Source organism: Mirounga leonina, unplaced genomic scaffold (genome assembly GCF_011800145.1).
Source record: "Mirounga leonina isolate KUSES-001 unplaced genomic scaffold, KU_Mleo_1.0 Mir_53, whole genome shotgun sequence".
Classification (NCBI taxonomy): domain Eukaryota; kingdom Metazoa; phylum Chordata; class Mammalia; order Carnivora; family Phocidae; genus Mirounga; species Mirounga leonina.
The window spans coordinates 69,178,882-69,200,492 of NW_023270807.1; the positions used below are offsets into that span (position 1 = coordinate 69,178,882).

Below are 21,611 nucleotides of genomic sequence, written 5' to 3' on the forward strand. Positions count from 1 at the left end.
GCTAACTTGCCTTTAAATCAATCTTTCTCAGCCAGCAGAGGCACTGCTCTCTTTTGGATTTTTAATGTCTATACTAATTCCAGGATATAGAAAAGCAATAGATGGCAGGATAGCACAAAAATGTACCGGCCTCAAAGTGCTAAGGAGAAGCACTTCAGCTTTATTCACTATTTGGAATAGGTTAAAGTAGAAGGTATCATATAACAATAAATAGTTTTAAAAGAGAATCTTTTAAAAGATATTTTATAAAATTTATCGATATATTTACTCAACCTACAAATGTTTATTAAGCACTTAACCATGCATCATGGTTTATGCTAAGTGATAGTTACACTGCAGAATAAAAACTAGCTGGTGGTTATTTTTTTAAACATATATAAATTACCATACAGAAATCTGAACACAGCAATATATTTTTATATTCTTACAAACATAAAGTTTGGAGTATATAGCTACTATATAGAAAATGAAGCTATCCAAAGCGTTATTTCTCATTATTCTTGAAGTTGTAATAAATTATTTTAATTTAAAAAATTAAATCACAAATTATTCAGATTTTTCTTCCTCAGAGCCTCCTCTATAAAAAGTATAATTTTTTTCTTACAAAATATATCCATTTTTTTTGCAGTAATAAATGCTATTACAATGATTAGGGTTTTTCTTAGATGTTTATAGAACTAAAATATATGTCATGTTGGAAATGGTTTAGCAAAGAGTAGCTACAGTTTTGTATCTAAGAGACTGGAGCAAAGCAGATTTTTTTTTGCCTGAGTCAATTTCAAACTGACAACAATGACCCAAGAAAGGGTTGTCTTTTACTAGCTGCCACTTTGGGGAGATGCATTTTGTCTTTCATTTAAGTAGAGGAAAGAATTCATTAGAAATGTGGTGCAAATAGATTCAGAATGATAAATCTCAAGTTACCAATTCCACTTTTAATGATTAGTTGCCTGAGTCTTGTATTTAATTAAAATGGTTATTTTAAATGCTTATATTTAATTTACACATAATTAGCTAAACCTCAATGATACTGCTTCATCCATTTTGAAATTAATTAATTTATAAAATAGCTCAAAAAGTGCTGTAAAATTTTAATATTAAGATAAATCAGGATTCCTCTGCATCTTGTGCTGGTTTCAGTTGTAACTCACAATGAGCCACTGGTAGTAGGCATGACTGCAGGGTATCTAGAATGGCTAATATGTAGTAGAACCCAATACTGATATGTCATTGACGTTTCCTTTGTTACATATGATATGTACTTTAACCTCGTAGGTACTAAGAGTCTATATCACCAAGGATATGATTGTTTTAACTTTAAAGGGATCTAAATTTTATAAACTAATTTTGGCTTTAATACATTTAGGAGAAACCACTGTTTTTAGCAAATGATTCGTAAGTGTGTAACAACTGGTGTTAAAAAAAAAACCTTCGAGTCAGTGTGATAATGGAACTAGAACGTGTTTTCAAGGAAATGTTCTGACTTTAACCTCTCTTTATTTTATTTATTTATTTTTAAATTATTTATTTATTTATTTGACAGAGAGAGAGAGACAGTGAGAGAGGGAACACAAGCAGGGGAAGTGGGAGAGGGAGAAGCAGGCTCTCCGTGGAGCAGGGAGCCTGATGCGGGGCTCGATCCCAGGACTCTGGGATCATGACCTGAGCTGAAGGCAGACGCTTAACGACTGAGCCACCCAGGTGCCCCTTTAACTTCTCTTTAAACACACAACATTGTTTATATACCTAGGAACCATGAGGGAGCAGGTTTGGGAACTTTAGAAATAATTCTAGCTTCTCAAACATATTCGCTTACAGAATATGAGGAAATTCTAACCACCCACACTAATCATTGTTTCCTGGTACGGTGAAGAACTACGTCCATGAATATCCTATTCCTCTGTGTGCTGTGCTAAGCTGTGCAAATTTGTCTATTAATGATAGTGCTACCATTTATCAGCTACTAAATATTGTTAGCACTGACCTAAATGCCTCATGACCTGGTATCATTAGGCCCATTTTATAGGTGAACAAAGTGAGGCCAAGGGAGTCTAAGGCACCTGCCAAGGGCCACGTAATTGGTAGTGATGGGGTGAGTGCAAAACCTCATTCTATAGCTCTGCACCTCACTGTCCCAGCTCGCCAACTAAGAGCTCTAAAGGAGGCATTTTCAGTTGTGAGATGCTTACAGCCACCACCACTACCACAACAAAATACCTCTCCCTTGCAATAATAGTGTGAATTAATTAAAAGATGAAGGCAACACATTTGGCTCAGCTATTAGGAATTAAAATCTATTGCTCCCAGTATTAGTCATCTCTTATATCCATATACACAGAATTTTCTAGTATTTTATTAAAACCTGGTCTGGGCCTCCTACTCTCCAATGAACCCTTCTAGTGGGGGAATCTGTTCCTGCCATTCTCTGATATTAGCTCAAACCTTTTGCATCCCCTCCTACCCTTGAGGAATTTTAATTCCGAGCAGGCTCAGCTTACACATGAAATGAAGTTACATAGAATGTTTCTCTTCTTTTCACACTAGTACAATTATGTGGCATTCCAGGATGCCTTGAGCTGTACCGTATCTCAATTACCTCAACTGCCATCTGTTTCTACTTCTTTCAGCCCTTCTCCCTGGTACCCTAAACAATGAATGATATTCCCACTCCAGAGCCAGACTTAGTGCATTCTCTGCCAAGGATGTGCGTAACATATACAGATATCCCTCCTATTTCAATAAGACGATATGAGGTTTGATCAAAGCCAATTATCTATTGATTTTCAGTTTAACATTCCAACTATCCACCATTATCTTAATTCTGGAAATCCTCAGAAGACCCAAAGCATTGGAAGCATCACAAATGAATCATAATGGGGAAGTACTATTTGAAGAATGAGGAGGGGAAGACATACAGGCGCATCTGCTTTGTCAATCTTGCTAAGGCCTTCAAATGCCATCTGTTTTCCATTCTTTTCTGGCTACTGTCTTTCCCTAGGTTAAAAGATTTTAAAATGCGGAAAAAAACCTTGAAAACAAGTTTGAGATTATAATTCTGTATTTCATCTGCCGAAGAGAGAACTACAGTTAGCCTCAGCAAGTGTTCCTAGTAGATAAAGGAGTTGCTGCTTCACATATAATTACATTGAGTCTAACAGTAGACATAGCAAACCATATCATCTTCATACAATCAGAAGTGCTAGTAAGTCTGAAAGGCATCCATTTTGAGGAGGGTCTAAGCTACTTTTATTTTACTTCAAATAAAGGTTATCATGGAATAAAATTGATAATTCTTTGGGGGAACAATTTTTGGAATATTAAAAAAAGTATGAAAGGTAAATGAAACTGATGGTTGTGAATGGCAGTTAAGTTCAGGCATTTTGTGTTCTTCTGTGTTTGCTCTGGAATGTTAAACAGGTCGGGTTCTTTGTAAAAGAAAACATTTTATTCAGAACATTCTCCCATGAAAGCCCTCTTTGACAAAGTGTCATTTTTTGATATATTAGTACATGTCTGTCCACATTTTATATTCAAAAAAGGCAAGCAATGTTTTAACAACTTTTGACAAGCGTAGGGAATTAAACTTGCACAGAATTGACTCAAAGTGTAATGCTATAGCCTGTTACATTTTCTATTTTGTACTTCTTCCTGGCAGACCACAACATTTTTAATTATATCAATTTCTGGTTGAAAAAAAATGCGGAGAAATTAAAGGTGTGTAATTAGAATAGGAAACATTTAAGTCATCAATAAAATATGTTTTAAGCATAAAATTCAAAATGTGTTGAGAAAAAGAGCTACAGAAACAGTAGTCAGTGAGTTATAAATATGTAACAGGAGCTAAGTCAAAGATTTTTCTAGAAAACTAGCCAAGGAATCTCAAGAAATTCAGCTACCTCTTAATTACACTTAGAGCTTTCCTACCCGTTCATAAATTTCCAAATGAAATCATCTTTTGTTTTTTGGCAATGCAGGCTCTCCCTACTGAAAACTTCTCTTGGATACCCAAGGGCACCTCAAGGCAACAAACTGCCCTTCATCCTGTGTCCCTCTGACTATGACCCTGCACGACTGCTCTCTGGCCTCTTCTGTCTCTCCTCCACCCTTGCTCATTCATTCATCTAGAGCTTCTGCTAATTCCCTGCATATGTCGTGTTCTTGCTCCTCTGCCTACATCACTAACCCAACTGGCTTGACTAATTTCTCCTCTTGCTTTTTGATCTCAGCTTAGAGGTTACTTTCCTCAGGAGGATTTCTCCGATAATTCTCTCTCTAAGTGTCTTTTCCCTAGATCCGGTAGAACCCTGTTCTCTCCAATCTAAGTCCCTGTTATACAGTGATGTCACCGCCTCCTTATTTCCCTGGATGGTCAACAGACTGGAAGCTCCAGGAAGGCTAAGGCCATGTCTATCTTGCTTACCGTTGGTTGAATCTCTACTGCTTAGACAAGTGCTTGGGATATTCTAGATGCTCTCAAACACTTTGTTAAACAGTTTAATGAATCATTTGAGTGAAAGGTTCATATATGACCAATATATACTTTTTCCCTTTTGGTGATAATACACATTGTTAAATATAACTACTTTTAAATATATATTAGTTTATTTGAGTTGGCACGTGTTAACGTTAATGTTCCCATTTGATGATGTCATCTAGCTGGAAAAACAAGTTTCACATTTTGGTCCAAGGGCTTTTTTATACCACTTTTCTCTACACAGAAAGTACAAGGTGGCTAAGCTCTGTTAAGCTCTGGAATGCCATGCTTGGACTTGAGTTTAAGATACAGACTTCTAATGGCAAACATAAGGGTAAACTGAAAGGGGACAGAAAGGATTTATGAAAAATAATGTATAACATCTGAAAGAACAGAAGGTCTTGCTTTATATCGCTGTGTCATTATGATGTGGTAACTTCTGGGGGTGGGGGTGCTGTGACTGGAAAAGGAGAACAGTTAAAGTCAGGACCTATTAGTGAGTCAGGGGAATGGAGCTGGAGGAAGAAGGCATCTTATGAATATTGTTATTAGATAATCAAGAGCTGTAATAATCAATATTCTCTTGAAAGGACCTTAAATCTAATGAAGCAGCCATGGATAACTAAATTATGATTATGACAAATTCAGGGAATTGGTTCAGGGTTCTTTGCATCCAAAATTCAAATAAGTAATCAAAGTGAAATTGCATTAGCTGACCTCCTCAAACCACCTCTGAAATACAGGAGGCATTTATTAAGAATACCCCAACCAAATAAAAGCATGACATAAGTGCTTCCATATTTCACAAATGCCTTTGGCTAAGGGGGGGGGGGTGGATGGAGTTGGGGGTGGGTGGGCGGGTATGAGGGGAAGGACACAGAATGAAGAGAAGGAGCTCTTGCAAAGAGATAAGTGGAACTCTTATTTTTTAAAATTGTCACAGCAGTACTTCTCTTAAGTCAAGATTAAAAATACGACGAGCTTATGGAATGTTATCTTCTACGGCAAAAGTTATATAAAACAATTTTTATTCCCATATAAATTACTTAACATGGGTGCCACTGGTTTTACAGATTAACGTTGGCACCGCTGGGCCATCATATATAGAAGAGTCTTTCCCTGTATTTTTTAGCCTTCAGCCTTCAGTATTTCTTTGTCTCTTTAGTAAATTCTTATTTCTTATTTTGCAATATATTGTAATAGTTCACCATCGAGTTGTTTTCACTGGCTCCCTTCGGCGCTTCCTGGGGCCATCATGTGAATGGTAGCAGCAAACAATTTCAAGGACAATAACAATGATGAATAAATTAAAGCACGGTGCATATAGTCCCCATCAAAGAGCTACATTTGTTTTCCTGAACTGTATTTTCATCTCAAGGACTCCCCCCACCCCTTCATCTCTTTCCAAAATGCTTCTTTATAGCAATTCTCATTTCAAATGGGCGCTTCAAACTGATTCTGAGGAATTTAAGTTCTCGACACTCTTTTCTGGCAATGTGCTTTTTATCAGATCAGCAGAAACAATGTGAAAACACCTGTCACAGTAATTTCAAATGTCTATCATCTACCAAATTACCCATAAATGATCTGGGGTTGCAAGGTGGTCCTTGAATGAAGGACTTTTTCAAGAGATACTGCTGAACTGATACTGCTGAAAATATAAACGGGGACATTGCAAGAAAAAGCCACTTGTAGCATTTGTGGGAACTTACAGCTTTTATTTTTATCTTTAATCAGAACCAAGAGAACATATCTGAAAGAACTAATTTGCTTTTCATTCACACAGAGCATTATATATCCATGCACGCCTACGCTCAGGTATAGATATCATTCACCAATCAAGTAAACTCCATAGGGCTGTGGCTAGAAATGGGAGTCAGACTGGCAACAAAGCATTTCCTGAAGGCCCACCCAGGGTAAATGACAAAACATCTACACCTTACCCCCGCCTCCCACCAAAACAAAGAAAGGTATAATTGTTGAATATGTACAGGCTTTTTTTTTTTTTTACAGCACAGAGAAAGGCTCTGGGTTATACATCTATTTTTCATTTCGACATACCAACTATTTTCTGAGGTCTTAACTTGCATGCTAGTTGCTCTCAAGAACTGGTATGCTTCGAGGTGATTCTACAGTGCAGCCAGAGTTGAGAATCCTGCTCTTAAGCCTTCCGCTCCGCAATTTGGTGACAAACTCCCTTCCCATTTTCGTTCCAGTCATCTGTGCGCATCTGCATTTCCCTTTCAACCAAGAAAGCCCTTCACCAGGGTTTGAATGTTATATTTTCCTATCCCATCCCACCTTCTGTGCTCAGAACTTGCAATGCAAATTTACTGTAGTTTGAATGGGAGGTATTATACATTTTAACATCCAGATATAAAGAAACAAGTATGTATCAAAATAGTGTTTACATTTCTTATCTAAAAAAATAACACTTGCAATGGCTAGGTCTTTTGACATGGAGTTGTTCTTTTATAGGAAATAATATGGTATGAAGGGCAATGGAAAAACATACCCTTTTACTCTTTTAGATTCAGCATTATTTCAGACTTAAACTTACAGGAACATAAGGATGGTATATCATAATCCCTTAATATTCCTAAAGGTTTGACATTTTTAAAGAGTGTATATAATATTCAAGTGGGGCTCAAATGAATCTAACCTTCCTGCTGCTGTTTTGTAAAATGGCAGTGTAGGTAAGGACAGCAATATCCAACCCTCAAAAGGCAATAAAGAACACTCTTAAATGTGCCTTATTTCTAACTATGGTGACACATTATAGTGCTCTTTGCCAGCACTTTATTGGTTTTACAAGAATAAAAACAAATACTGAGGTCTTTACTCTGAAATCCATTTCTAGAATTTATCTTACTAACAAAGGACTTAGTCCTGTGAGAGGTGTTCTAGTTATAAGAGAGGAGCTTCTCTTAGTAAGAATTTATTTGCTATTTGAAGGGCTATCTTTATTCGGCAATATTAATTTATAAGTGTGCATTAAATGCAACAAACTCTAAAATCATACCTTTCCATGATCCATGTGATAAACCAAACAGAAGAGACTTACTGAAATAACCTTACTTTTCTATTGTGGGCAAAACTGGTACACATATGCGTTTACAGGGGAAGAAGAAAAGAAATCCCAAACTTTTTTATTTTTTATTTTTTTAAAGATTTTATTTATTTATTTGAGAGAGAGAGTGAGAGAGAGAAAGAGCACAAGAGGGGGGAGCAGGAGAGGGAGAAGCAGACTCCCCGCTGAGCAGGGAGCCCGATGCGGGACTCAATCCTGGGACTCCAGGATCATGACCTGAGCCGAAGGCAGTCACTTAACCAACTGAGCCACCCAGGCGCCCTCCCAAACTTTTTTAAACATGGAAAGAGTTTTGGACTAAGTCCAATTTGTTTTCAGCATTGTTTCTAGTGGTTCTTTATTGACCACGATTGTGTATTCATCGACGTTTTGCAAAAACACTTACTCTTACTTTTCCCTTTCTTTTATTTAGGCATAAAATGATGGGCAGCTTATCTCAGCGCTTCCCTTAGCTGTTTTGATTTTGGATTGTGTATACATGAACTCAGGTTGCCTCAAAATAATAAAGGAAAATAAGGCACACTTCCAAAGCAACAAAAGAACAACCTATTTCACTACACTGTTATTGTGGAAAAATGTCTTGGAGAATGCGTTTTTTAGATATGAGAAGTGGTTTATTAATTGTAACCAAATCCATTCTCCAATCAGCCCTGCAGAGGGATGACAAAGAGTGAAAAACACGACAAATAACATGGTAAATGGCCACCAAACAAAACAAAATCCACTCTGCAATTATTTATGAGGCCAAGGTCTCCACATTTTAGTTTGCCTTCTGAATCAAGAGGGAAAGATGAATATAAAAAAAGAGATCACACATACACCCCAAGACTAAGGAGTTTCCCAAAACTGTCTTACACAGACTTCCACAAATGTTGAGAAGGGGAGCTGGGAACACAAAGGGGCCCCTTTCAGAAAGTATCATTGTGAAGCTTTAATTTCCCAAATTGTTTAAAAATCTGCTTTCCTCCCTGCCAGGCTGAAATTTTTTCAGAAACAAGATTCAGGAGAGCAAATGAAACATTATGGGACAATGGATAGATCAAGGTATACTTCTTTCTAGGACAAGAACGCTGTCTTTATATAAAGCCTGTCTTTTTAAAGGGGAGAGATGAAGGAGAAGAAAAGCTTTTAGAGAATAAGGGTGACAAGATGCCATGTCAATATGAGTCCTTCGGGCATTTTTGAAAAAGAAATGAGCAATATTTATCATACCTGTGACAAGCTATTTGGCAGCATATGTTTCCTTTGTCTCTTTTTACATATATTTAGCCATTCCCCAAACTGTGTGAGTTGCCCAGAACAAGACCTTTTTGTATGTAGGACATGGCTGGGGACTCAGGAGCCTGCTAAGTTCAGGTTCTTGTCATTAGACTCATTAACTATCTAGAACATAAGCTCCATGAGGGTAGGGTTTTTTTTTTTTTTCTTCCTGTTTTGCTCACTGCTCTATTTCTGGCACCTATGATCTTGCCTGGCAGATAGTACGTATGCAGTAAATCTTTGGAGTATGAACAAACGAATGTAGACCAGTTTAGACCCCAAATTCTCTGGCCTTTGGCTACTACACATAGTTGCCAATTCATAAAGATGTTAGCCTGCACTAACATTATGCTAAATACTAATCATTTAATTCTCACAACGGCTACGTGATAAAAGCATTATCATCTCCATTGTGAGGTACTAGAATTGGAATAAGGTAGTTAAGTAACTTGCTTAAAGTCTTGCAACTTACGGAAGGTAGAGAAAAATAAGTTAACCTAGTTAAGTCCAAAGCAGAAGCTCTCGCTCATTATGCCAAATCCTGCTTCAATGCTCCTCAGTGGATGACTCTGCCCCATGCATAGTCTCAGTCTTGCCTTTATTCCGATCCCTGCTCTTACCTAAACTCTGCTCTAACTCTGGTCTTGGGATCCTGCACTGGGCCTGGTGCAGGCTTTGCTTCAACATTCCAATCTCCGCAGTACACTCCTGTGGTGTTGTCTTAGCTCAGGCTGCCACAACAAAACCCCACAGACTGAGTGGCTGAAACAATTTGTTGTCTTACTGTTCTGGGTGCTGGAAGTCTGAGATCATGGTGCCAGCACAGTCAGGTTCTGGTGAGACCTCTCTTCCTGGCTCGCAGACAGCTGCCTTCTTACTGTGTGCTCACATGGTCTTTCCTGGGTGCATGCATGTGGAGAGAGAGAGATCTTCCTCTCTCTTCATGTAAGGCCACCAATCCTACTGGATTAGGACCCTTATCCTTATGACCTCATTTAACTTTAATTACCTCCTAAAAGTTCTATCTCCAAATACCATCACACTGGGGGCTAGTGTTTCAAATTATGAATTTATGAGGGATACAATCCAGTCCACAGCAAGTGCCCTGAGTTAAACTATCCGGGACAGTAACAACCAAATACACTCCATTTCCCTGCTTTGAATCACATGATTCACTGTCATACTTGCAGGAATAACTCTTTTCTCACCTTTTCTGTTCTTGCTATGCTTACCTCAGTAATCTAGAGAATAAATATGCATATTTCAGTCAAATATGTATTGGATTTGAAGAACTGTTCAAATTCAAGTCATGCAATCTTCCAGCAATAATCCTTTGGGGGCTCCTTGACCTTTCCAGAGTCTTCCAGAGCATTATAGAAGAAAACACAGACATGGGGTCATACATCTGAGTGCTAACCCTCCCTCTGGCTGATTGACAAAGAGAACATGGTAAAATTCACAAAAATATATATTTGAAAATTACTGTTTAATCTACCGAATCATAGATACTTCCTGCTTCCCAAAGGGAAATTTCATAGATATCATGTGGCCTAATATCATGTCTAATGCTCATCATATCGATGTGCTATTTTCCTTCATATCACTGAGAATCTGTTCTGAGTGGACAATGATCACAGGGTCAATACAACCCTAAATACAATCCTAAATGTTCTTTGGGATATCCTGAGTATTTCTTGGAATTTTCCAATCGGATCTCAGAATCAGAAATCATATTCTAACCTAATTATTACAAAGCTTCCTTACTACAGGAAAAAAAAAAAGAAGCCTTCAACAGTCTCTCTGTGGTAACAATAGCCTTGTTCTCTGAACTTGTAGTAAGCTTCTATTGGAGTGGCAGGGAATCCTTTAGAAGAGTACAAGTACATGTGTCAGGACCCTAGCAAGATTTCAAAATGCTGTTGTAGATCTGACTACGGTAGACATGACTAACATGCAAGTCCTGGCGCAGCAGTGTGAACATTTTAAAAAAGAGCTTTCTTGTTTTGGTAAAACAAGCATTCTTCTTTCAGGGAATTCAGGGGGCTGACTGTGTGTGTGTGTGTGTGAGTGATATGCACATGCTGTCTTAAATTACAAGGTTCCTCTGGAGGGAAGATACTTCTTTATATGTTTCATTAGCATATACTTCTTTATATAATGTTTCATTAGCATAAGAAAACAATAGTATGTTCTCTACATATGATTAAAACTATTAAAATATAAGTATCCACAGTAAATGCAAAGCCATTATTTAAAACAGGATGAGAATGTGTGCAAGTCATATATACTGCAGTATTTATAGGCATTCCTTGGAAATATTGTAACAAGTTATCACCATTAGATTTTCACATAATTACTGATGAATATAAAATTTAAATTATTTATTTTATAAAGAAGAGACTGATCATCCCTAAGCTGCTATCAGGTACTAAATTTAGACAATAATGCAAAATTCAAATAGAATAATTATTTTTTTAATGTTTTCTTTCATCATTGCACAAAGAAAATAAAGTTTTCTATTGTTGGGCAACACTATGTTAATTAGTTTAATTTGTTTAATTTAATTTCAGCTTCTCTAACAGGCCAAGCTATATATTTTTCTATAATTGTAGAGAAGAGTTTCTAGATAAGAAACTTGGAGATCTGAGTTCTTGCTTTAACTCTGGCATTAGATAGTTTTGAGAGCTGGGGCAGACTGCTTACCCTTCTGGAGTCTGCGTTTTCCTGGCTGCAAAAGAAGAATAGACGAGTTCTGACGTCCTCACAGGTTCTCCTGGTCTGTGGCTCCAGGTGGTTATTCCTGTTACTAGGGCCAATAAAGTTAACCTCCATGAACAGAGAAAATAGTGAAGGTTATTCCAGGTGAATATTACCCTTCACGTGGTCACAGTGGCTAACCTTGCCATCATTAAACAGAATGCTCCAGGTGGCATCTCGCAGTTAGTGACTCTAGCCCAACAGATGCCACGTTGGATGGTTCCTTACTCTTTTCTGAAGTTCATGACTCATAATGATCTTTCACCAACTACTGGGGATGGCACAGACCTCATTAAGAATGGGCACCTTCCCATCCTTTCAGGATTCATACAAGATTAAACAAGAAATTTAGGTCATAGCATTTAGCACAATTGGTAGGTAGAGTTACACATCTATGTAATTGTATCCTACCCCTCTTTAGGGTGTAAATTCCAAGACAACTAAGACTAGGCTGTTTTGTTTTTTTTTTTTTAATTTGGTCTTTATTTTTTCAAGGTGACAAATGAACATATCTTAAAGAGACAGCTGTATGGGGCTTGTTAGGGAAGACAGCCACTCTCTGCCCACTCCAATGCCATTTTCACCTCCTCTAAAACAACTATTTTCAATTCTTCCAGCTGAATATTTTGGCATTTTTTTGGCTAGTTTTGTAAATATCATGCTTATATTACTTTCTCTTGAATTTTTAGTTTTAAACATTGAATAATGCATTCCCTCTTGGAACAGAAGGCTTTGGTTCTCCTTCACACTCCTCCACTACACTGACCACATGAACTCTTACCACACAAACACTGTGAGCCCATTCTCCCAACACAGACCAACTGTGATTATTATGAGTTTTATCATGAATTATTATTATGGATTATTATGGATTCTCAGTTGAGTCATGGAGTATACTATTTTCATGCCCCCCTTTACACAAGTCCTGACTCTGACAGAGTTAGTAATTCTCTTGTTTCGTTTTCAATAGTTTATGACTCTTTCAATCCTAACTCTTTTCTAATTGTGCAAATCTCTCCATATGTTTAAGTATATTAGGTGTTCTGTCAATTTTCCTCTTTTGGAGAAATCTTCTGGAGACTTCTGCCTGGTTTCATTCTTAACAAGTTGCTGCACAGATGTATCCTGGAATTTCCAAAGTTCTGTTTTGGATTATTACTTGTGTTTCCTGATTCTGTAAATACTTTGTATCCTACTTTGTTTGTTTCTCTCTTCTTTGGTGAAGTACATCCTGCAAAGGCTTTTTACAAAAAGGTACACGTAAGGTAGAGTTTCTTGAATCTTGTATATTTAAAAGTATGATATTGTGAGGTGTGCCTATCCTCACAAATAATCAATAGGGCCATTTGCTATAGATCCTAGATTAGAAATGATTCTTCTAATATTTGAAGGCACTTAGTGTCTTCTAGCTACCCAGTATTGCTGATGAGAGGTTTGATACTATTTGGATACTTTATCCAATCTATGAAATCTGTATTTTTGCTTTGGAATTTCTTAGGATTTTTCTTTGTCCCCAGTGTTATAAAACATCCCAATGAATGTGGTTTGTTTTTATTCACGGTGCTGGGCACTCCATGGCCCTCTCAGTGGGGAAACTCATGTTAATTCTGAGAATTTTCCTTTGATGATTTTTCCCCTTCATTTAATTTTTTTTCTCACATGAGGAATTCTTATTATTCAGAATTAGAATCCTTAGACTAATTTTAAAAAATCTTCTCTCATATTGTCCATCTCTTTCATCTTTTTGCTATATTTGCTGGGAAAATGCCTCAGTGTTATCTTCCAATCCTTTATTTTAGTTTTTCATGTCTGTTATTATAATTTTAACTTCCAGGCATGTTTTTTTGGTTTTCTCTGAAAGTGCCTGTTCTATAAAGCACACTCTTCTCATTAAAATGAGGCAAAATCTTTTCTTATCTCTTCATATAGTCTCTGTTTCCTGCAAGGTATTTCTGTCTGTTTTTGGTCTGTATGTCAAATTAGATGCCTTCCATAAAACATGTGTTGATCCATTGTTGTCTACTCACAATTATGAGTGAAGAGCTTGTGAGCCTACAGGAACTGGTCAATTACACTCATTACTCTAGGGTGACCCGGCTAGTCTATTTCCTTAAGGAATCTCTGATCTTTGTTTCCTTTGTTCTTTTATTTCTGGAATGACCAAATTCCCCAAAGACTCTTCAGATAGCTTTCCTGGAGAAATCTGATTGCCAGGGTTCTGTGAGTCCAGTGACCGAGGCTCTGAGATCTATGTGAACTCTCACTTAAATCCATTATTTTTAGTGTGGTATTGCTGTTGTCTCTTCCCCCTGAGGTTCCCAAGTTCATGGACTCTCTGTTTGACTTAATCATGGAAAAAACTTCAGGGCTCCAACTGTATGTTCTAACTTCAGGGTTCCAACTGTATGGATGAATTGATGAATGGAGGGATATCCAGTGTTGCTTTTAGTCCATCTTCCTGTGATTAAGCTCATGTTCACTTCCCAATTCCAGAGATACCCACAGAGGCCATTTCCTGAGCCTTTGGGAGTGCTTTGGTGGAAACTGCATAGCTTCTAGCCTTTGCCCACTGCTGGTTTTAGGATTCAGCATTTTTGGTCTTGCTAAATCAGTTTCTATGTCTACATCTACTTTCAGCTTAAATGATTTGTTGTTTTTGTCTCATATCCCATGCTTTTGTCCTTATACATGGGTGCCTTTAAAATAATTCTTTTTCAGTTGTTTCATTGGGGTTTGGAAGGTAGTTAATACACCATAACTATTATGGTCACCATGGCATACTCATCAGAGAGTATAGTGCTTGGTACTTAGAAAGTTTCTTATAAATATCTGCCGACTAAGTGAAGGAATCATCACCATGTGTAATTTTTTTTCAACCTCCTCATATAAATAAGGCCCTACCAATTGAATAAATTCTCTGTATTTGTCCCATGCAGATGTCTCCAAATATTGTGAGGTATTAAATATTTGTTGCTATCCTAACATAAAACCATGTATGGAGCTCTTTGGTCTCCTAGAACATTGATCGCTGCAGTGAAGATATTATTTTGGGGAGCTAATGCACCATCTAGACCAGAACTGAATACCAGTCTCCAATAATCACAAAGAACTCTGGGGCTGATATTGCCATCTGTCCTGGTTTCCACTTAACATGTATATTAGTTGTCTGAATAGATTCTTGGATGGTGAAGGTCACTTTATTGCTGCCCTTTGAGTATGGGGTCATCATGAATAACTTCCAACTGCAGCTGTGGCCAAAGAGAAAATGACTTCAACTGTTGACAAATGCTCTTGGTACAGACCTAATGGTGGTCTAATCACATTAAATATAGAAAATACGAGACAAAGGAAAACATGGACTTACAAAAGGATCCCACTGCATACATCCTGACATGTTTTCTTCCCCTGAAAAGAAGTTCTTCAAAATGCATATTCCATGTACTTGGGTGTTCCCTCTTTGGCTCCCCCTCTGTATGTTATTTTCAGTTACAAAGCAATAGTTATGATAAAGTGAAAATATCCTTAAAATTGATCATTATTGTCCTTCAATCCTGCCTTGTTGGTCATTAACACATACTATACATATGAAAATAGGTTCCTTGTTTTTGTTAGAGTGATCCTTAAATAGGCAGCCTCAAACTGCATTTATTCATGCTGAAATAAATGTCATGTTTGGGAGAGAGAAAGACAATGTGAGAATCAAATTCAATGAGAATCAGTCTTGAGTAACTGCTAGGCTGTGAAAAATAAAACAATGGATGCTGGCTCACAGCAGAGCCTTTTCTCCATTTTCATGCCAGCACTAGGTAGAGTGTGGGGAATCTTCAGCATGCAGCCCTGCTCCGTCAAACACCCACTCACTCCAGGACCTGCAGCACCAAAAGCTGGGGCTTCACAGTTACTCTGTGATTTGTGTGAAGGGGACAATTTTTGGAGGAAAAGCTTGGCCCTGCCCACAGTGGTCAGCCGGCCCACCTCCCCTCTAGGCTCCTGTAACCATCTCTGAGGCATGCTCTCTGAATAGGACCCCTTAATTTCTGTGAGCAAAATGTAACTCTGTTTCCATTTGGTTATCATAAAAGCACATGTATCTTTGCAAGAGGCGCTTAAATTTAAGTTTCTTCCAAAGGTCGAAACCTTGAAGTCTGTTGGCAAATTCTTCCCCAAAACAAAAGGTGGCATATAATTTTCAATATCTTCTAGAAACATTTATCTGTTCTTCAAGAGAAAAAACATTTTTTCTGGTACTAAATTCAAAACTGAAGTTTGTCATGTAGTCCTTATATAAGAAATAACAGAAATAAAAATGAATATTAAATAACACAATGGATATCATTTTGGATAAGGATTTTAAAACTTAGAGTAACGTTTTTCACCTTCAGTAAGTGCAGGGCACAGTATTATAACAATTTGTGAAGGAACTTTTGTTGATATCTAATGTATTCACATAGACTCCTCCATGGCTTGATGATGACTGCAAATACTCAGGTACTGATCATGTGCCAGACACTGTTCTTAGCATTTGCATACAGGAACTCATTTAATCCTCCTAGTTCCTGTAAGAGCTAGATACCTCTTATCATCCCATTCTACAGATGAGGGAACTATCTCACAGAGAGGCGAACATCTCGCCCAACATCACACTGTGAAGTGGCAAGAAAACAAGGCTAAAACCCGTCTATCTAAGATACATTTCACTTTTTGGGACCTACGCTTTTTTAAAAAAAATGTATCACTTCTTTCAGCTAGGATTTTTTTGGGGAAGAAGTTGAATAGTGATAAATTCAAAATTAAACTCCAAGGCCAGAGCCTATGATCTCAGAATTCTAAAGTGTCAATTAAAAGTACAATACCCAGGGGCAAGGGTGACGTTCCATTTCTGAAAATTTAGGAGATTGCCTCTAGTCTCAGGAAGGGCCACACGTGATTCAGCTAGAAACCTCAGAGTTCTATAATTTGGGAAAAACTGGGCCGAGGTTATAGCTTTTACCCTAGGGTTACAAAGTAAAGAGAAATAAATAACTCTGATGTCAATAAAATATATATACTATCACAGTTTCTCTTTAACAAGTTATATCATGAAGGGCACCTGGGTGGCTCAGCTGGTGAAGCATCCAACTCTAGATTTTGGTTCAGGTCATGATCTCACGGGTCGTGGGTTGTAGCCCCACGTGGGGCTCCATGCTGAGCACGGAGTCTGCTTGTCCCTCTCCCTCTGCTCTTTCCTTGCTCTCTTCCTCTCTCCCTCTCTCAAATAAGTAAATGAATAAATATAATCTTCTTTAAAAAAGTTGTATCACGAGCTTCTATGCCACAGAATATGATTTGATTATTTTTTGTCCCAACCATAGTTTCCATAGAAGGTTATTATATGTTAAGTTGTTTTTTCTTCCCCCCCTTTTTAAAAATTTAACTGATAGAATGGATGTATCTGCTTTTTTCCATTTCTTTTCTTTTTTTTTTATTTCCACATTCTATCTGCTAGCATCACAGCAGTATTAATGGAACCAGGATTAAGTGGCAAATGCCCTGCTTGCCCATTCATGAAACACACTGAATCAGCAAGCTCCTATTAATCACTAATGTGTGGGACAGTGGAGATCCAAGCTACCCACTTCCTGATTTAATCAGCTTTGTTGGAGGAGCAGACATATAAACAAGGTGCCTGTGTAGTGTGGTACAGGGCTAAAAGAGAAACACAGATATATGGGGGGGGGAAGGGAGAATACGTGTGTGTGCATGTATGAGTCATAGGAGCTTCGATAAGGAAGGAAGACTACTCTCCTTGGAAAAGTCAGGAAGTCCTCAGAGATTAGGTGATATCTGAATCATATTTCGAAGGATAAGTAGCAAGTCCCAAGATGGTCCTGGTGAGCAAAGGTGTTATCGATAAAGGGAAAATCTCATGGAACCCAAGAGGTTGGTGTGTTGGGGGACTGCAGTGCTGGGGAATAAGCATGTGTATGAGGCAGTGTCACATGGAGCTAAGAAGGCAGACTCTGGCATCATTCTGTTGGTCATGAACCCTGGAGCCGACCTTGGGCAAGTTCCTTATTAACTTCTCTGTGCCATGATTTCCTTATCTAGATAACAGGGGAAATAACAACACCTAAACTGTAGGGTTTGGGGCAGTTAAATGGGGTAGTATTATAAAGCCCTTAGTAAGTTCCTGGCACACAATAAACACTCATAGATGTTAACCATTATTATTATTATTACCCCAAAGAGACAACTAATTCTTAAATAATTGATATCACTATTAAGGTGAAATTTCCTCCATATGTGTCTTCACACAAACAATAAGCAAAATAGATTATGTTTATAGATTCCCCTGGATAGGTCCTCTCTTCTCTAAATTAGAAAGCTACTCCTGGAAGGCAGCTTCCCAACTCAGGAATTATGAGTGGTGCCTGAACAGCTAGGTCACAGCTCACCTAGGCATTCAGATCTCCTAAATTATGAAGTCAAATGATGAAAGGGCACAAAAAATAAGTGCAAGAAACTCATACTGTCCCTAGATACCTTATGTATTTATTTTAGAAAGAGAAATGTATTTGTCGAGACATATAAAGTTTACCTTCTTTGGGGAGATGAATCATATTGAGAAGAACAAGTTCTCATTTAAGCCAGATAACTCAGAAATCAACCCTCTAATTTTAATTGAATTTGATTTAGACATCTTACCCTTGCATTTACTAAATCTGGGCATTTGAATGGGAAAAAGACTTGACAAAATTCATTTTCTAAAGGCTGGCTCCTTCTACCTGAATCATATTAAATGATCATGATCACTTCAAGAGATATCATTGAGAGACACAAGAAAAGTTAGCAGGACACACAACATTTACATTTAGATTCCATATTTCATCGCTTTCCATGCTAAGTTTTAAGTCATTATAAGTTTAGAAAGCCACTAAGGAATGGCTGTTTGGATGACTTTAACAGGTTTAAATGGACCTATTCCTCTAGAGCCAAAATTTAGCAGAACAAAGTTCCCTAGTTTCCTAGATCAGGCCAATCTGTTTTTAGGATCTCCTATGTTTAGCTTGTGAGAAGGGTTTAAAGTGGGGTGAACAAAGGAGTATAAGTATCTTTCCTCCATCTGTCCTTCCACTGAGTGGGGCTTTTGTGACAGAACAAGACATTACATCCTTTAAGTAACTTCTTTTAGTGTATTCTTTCTTTGTATTTACTTCTTACTCTAAAATGGCAAATAGAAAATGTACTGCCCAAATTGCAATGATAAAGCCAAAGAATTAGGGAGTGGCCCTTTCGAAAATCTCCCTTCCTGGCCTACAGCTCAAATACTAGCATTTTCCTAGCACCTTTTAAAAGGCCAGGCTGAGACACCACAAAAAGACCCCAAATTCCATGGAACTGAGTGTCAGTCTATAAAGTGGCAGTCACTAGGTACAAATTTTAGTATGTGTGATGACATTTTTTGAAGTTGCCTGTTTGTTTAATGGTGTTCTGAAAGATATATATATGTGTGTGTATATATATATATATATATTTTTTTTTTTTTTTTTTAAAGAAGGGATTTGGTATCATTAGAAAGGAGAGAGTAAAGTCCTGGCAAATTTATAAATGAAAAAGCATTTAACAAGAGGTAAGAGAGGACTAAATGAGGAAAAGTTTTTTTGAAGGGCAAACAAGTAAAGGTGTAAGGTTTTTTTTGGTGGTTGTGGCCTTGAAAAGACAAGATAATTTTAGCTACAGGAGACAGCAGGGAAGCCCCAGGGCTCCAACCAGCTGGCCAAGAACCAACCATTTTTGGATGAAATGAGTTGGAACTTCTCTATTTTATGGAATATTCAGAGTTAATGGAGAAAGGTAGGAGGTAAGTTTAAGAGGCAATTAGCACCTTTCCCCCCACACATCAGCAGGGCTAATACGGCAAGTGATTGGTCAGTTGTATGAAGAAATCCAGGGACAGCTCTGAAAGTGCACAAAATTCAATGCACAATTAAGTAAATTAAGGAAATGACTGAGTTTACTTAGAAGCATTCTATATTTATTGTGGACTTTACTCTGCTTTGCAAATCATGAGGATTTAGAAAGAAATTTAGTAGAAATTAGAGATTAATGAAAATAGTGGCTACTTGGTACAATTCTTATTTTAAAGAAAATAAATGCATTAGTGAGGTAATTATGGGTTGTATACCTAATTCTCATGGTGCCCTATGCCTGAGGACACCCATACTCCTGTCTATGACAAGTACAAGTATGCCTCCTTTCTCCAGGAGCAGTTACCTAGAGACTTAGTGCCCTCAAGCAGTGAATTGGCCTATAAAGCATTGCTGTATATATTTAACAAATATTTTACAGACTTAAAACATCAGGTGTGATTTCAAATAGATGCCTGCGTGCCTTTAAGATACAAAGCAACTATCCAGTAGTAGAATTGAGAAAATAGTGGTGGGGTAAAAAACATTTAAAAAATAAAATACTAATGCCATTATTACCAGAGTGATAAAATAGGAATATAGAATGTTTATATTTTAGCCAAACACATAAATATGAACACAAAAATAGCACAGCATGCACCAAAATAGGGGAAAAGAGCAACCTATCACATACCAAAATAAACAGGGAGAACAAGCAACAAATTAAAAATTCAAGTGCAAAAATGATCTAAGTTTGGCAACAATGGGCATGAAGAATGCAGGCACGGGATAAAGTATCATGACAAAATAAATGCACCCAGTCTTTCTGGAATTGGTCAGGTTTGTATTAGGTCAGCATGGCATTTTCCAGTGTGTTAATTTGAGGAATACTGGTCCTATGAGATACTCCATTAAAAAAAAAAAGTTCTATGGTCAAGGAGATTTGACCATAGAGAAACTGACATTGTGAAATATTGCAAAACATATTTCTCCCCTGGAATTTTATAATGTACACAAGCAAATTAAAAGCCCTGAGAAGTCCTATAGTAAAGAACTGTTTATTTTCATTTTATACCTAGAGCTCACCATCATAAGGACAAATAAAAATAAAAACCAGGAGGAAGAAAAAATGGCAGAGCAGTAGGGGACCCTATTTCAACTGGTCCCTGGAATTGAGCTGGATATCTACCAGACCACTCTGAGCACCCACAAAATCAGCCTGAGATGTAAGAAAATAGATCTGGATCTCTACAAACAGAATATTGCGGGTGGTTGGTTTCGAGGTACGAAATGGGGAGCCGTGATTCTGCGGACAGATATCATATGATAAACGGCAGCAGGAGGGAGCCTGGCCGTGGGGATCCTACACCAGTGAGTGACAGCCTCGCACACTGGGGACAGGGCACAGACTTGCAGACCGGTAGCGGTGGGGAAAGGACTTTAGGGCAGCCCCCGGGATGGAAACCTGGAGCGGCGGGGTTGCACATGCGAACTGGGAGCGGCTGGTGGTTTTAGAAGCACAAAGGGCAGAGACGTGCCCTGACCTGGAGGCAGGACTGGGAGCGCTGCAGAGGGGCGCACAACCCAGGACGCTGCAGTTTATAGCAGCACGGACAGAAACAGAGACAGGGTGGCCTGGAGAGCTCACTGAAGAACAGACTGCGATCTCTCTGCTCTGATGCCGAGGGTTGGAAATGATCTCTTCTGCTCTGACTCTCGGAAGAGACGCGGAAAGCCACCAGGGAAAGCCGTCAGAGAACAAAAACCCCAATAAACTGATTCCCACTGAGCCTATCCCCAGCCACGGGGGGTAGGGCAACTCTGCCCAAACAGGGTTGCCTGAGTCAGCACGGCAGGCCCCTCTCCAGAAGACAGGCTGGGAAAACAAGAGGCCAGCAACCCTAAGGTCTCTAGAAAACAGGTGCATCTTGCTTGGATTCTGGTCAATAATTTGGACTCTATACATTCCCTCAACTACCCATCAACAGAATGACTAGGAGGAGGAACCCCCAAATTAGAAAAGACTCAGAGATTATGACTTATGTTGCAGATTTACAAATGGATGCAGATATAACCAAGATGTCGGAGATGGAATTCAGGCTAGCAATTGTGAAGACAATGGCTAGAATGGAGAAATCAATTA

General features: G+C 38.1%; 1 protein-coding gene across 2 annotated transcripts in view; it reads right to left on the bottom strand.

Moving 5' to 3' along the window:
- HS3ST5 (heparan sulfate-glucosamine 3-sulfotransferase 5) overlaps positions 1–21,611 on the bottom strand; it is a 161,074-nt gene that overhangs the window by 106,196 nt on the left and 33,267 nt on the right. The window contains exons 2-3 of one of the 2 annotated variants that reach the window (XM_034990313.1): positions 11,529–11,631; positions 10,058–10,185 (exon numbers count right to left, since the gene is read on the bottom strand). The exons of the other annotated variant lie outside the window; for it this stretch is intronic. The gene's annotated coding sequence lies outside the window, so the exon portion shown is untranslated. The remainder of the gene's footprint in view (positions 1–10,057; positions 10,186–11,528; positions 11,632–21,611) is intronic. 2 annotated transcript variants of the gene reach the window in all.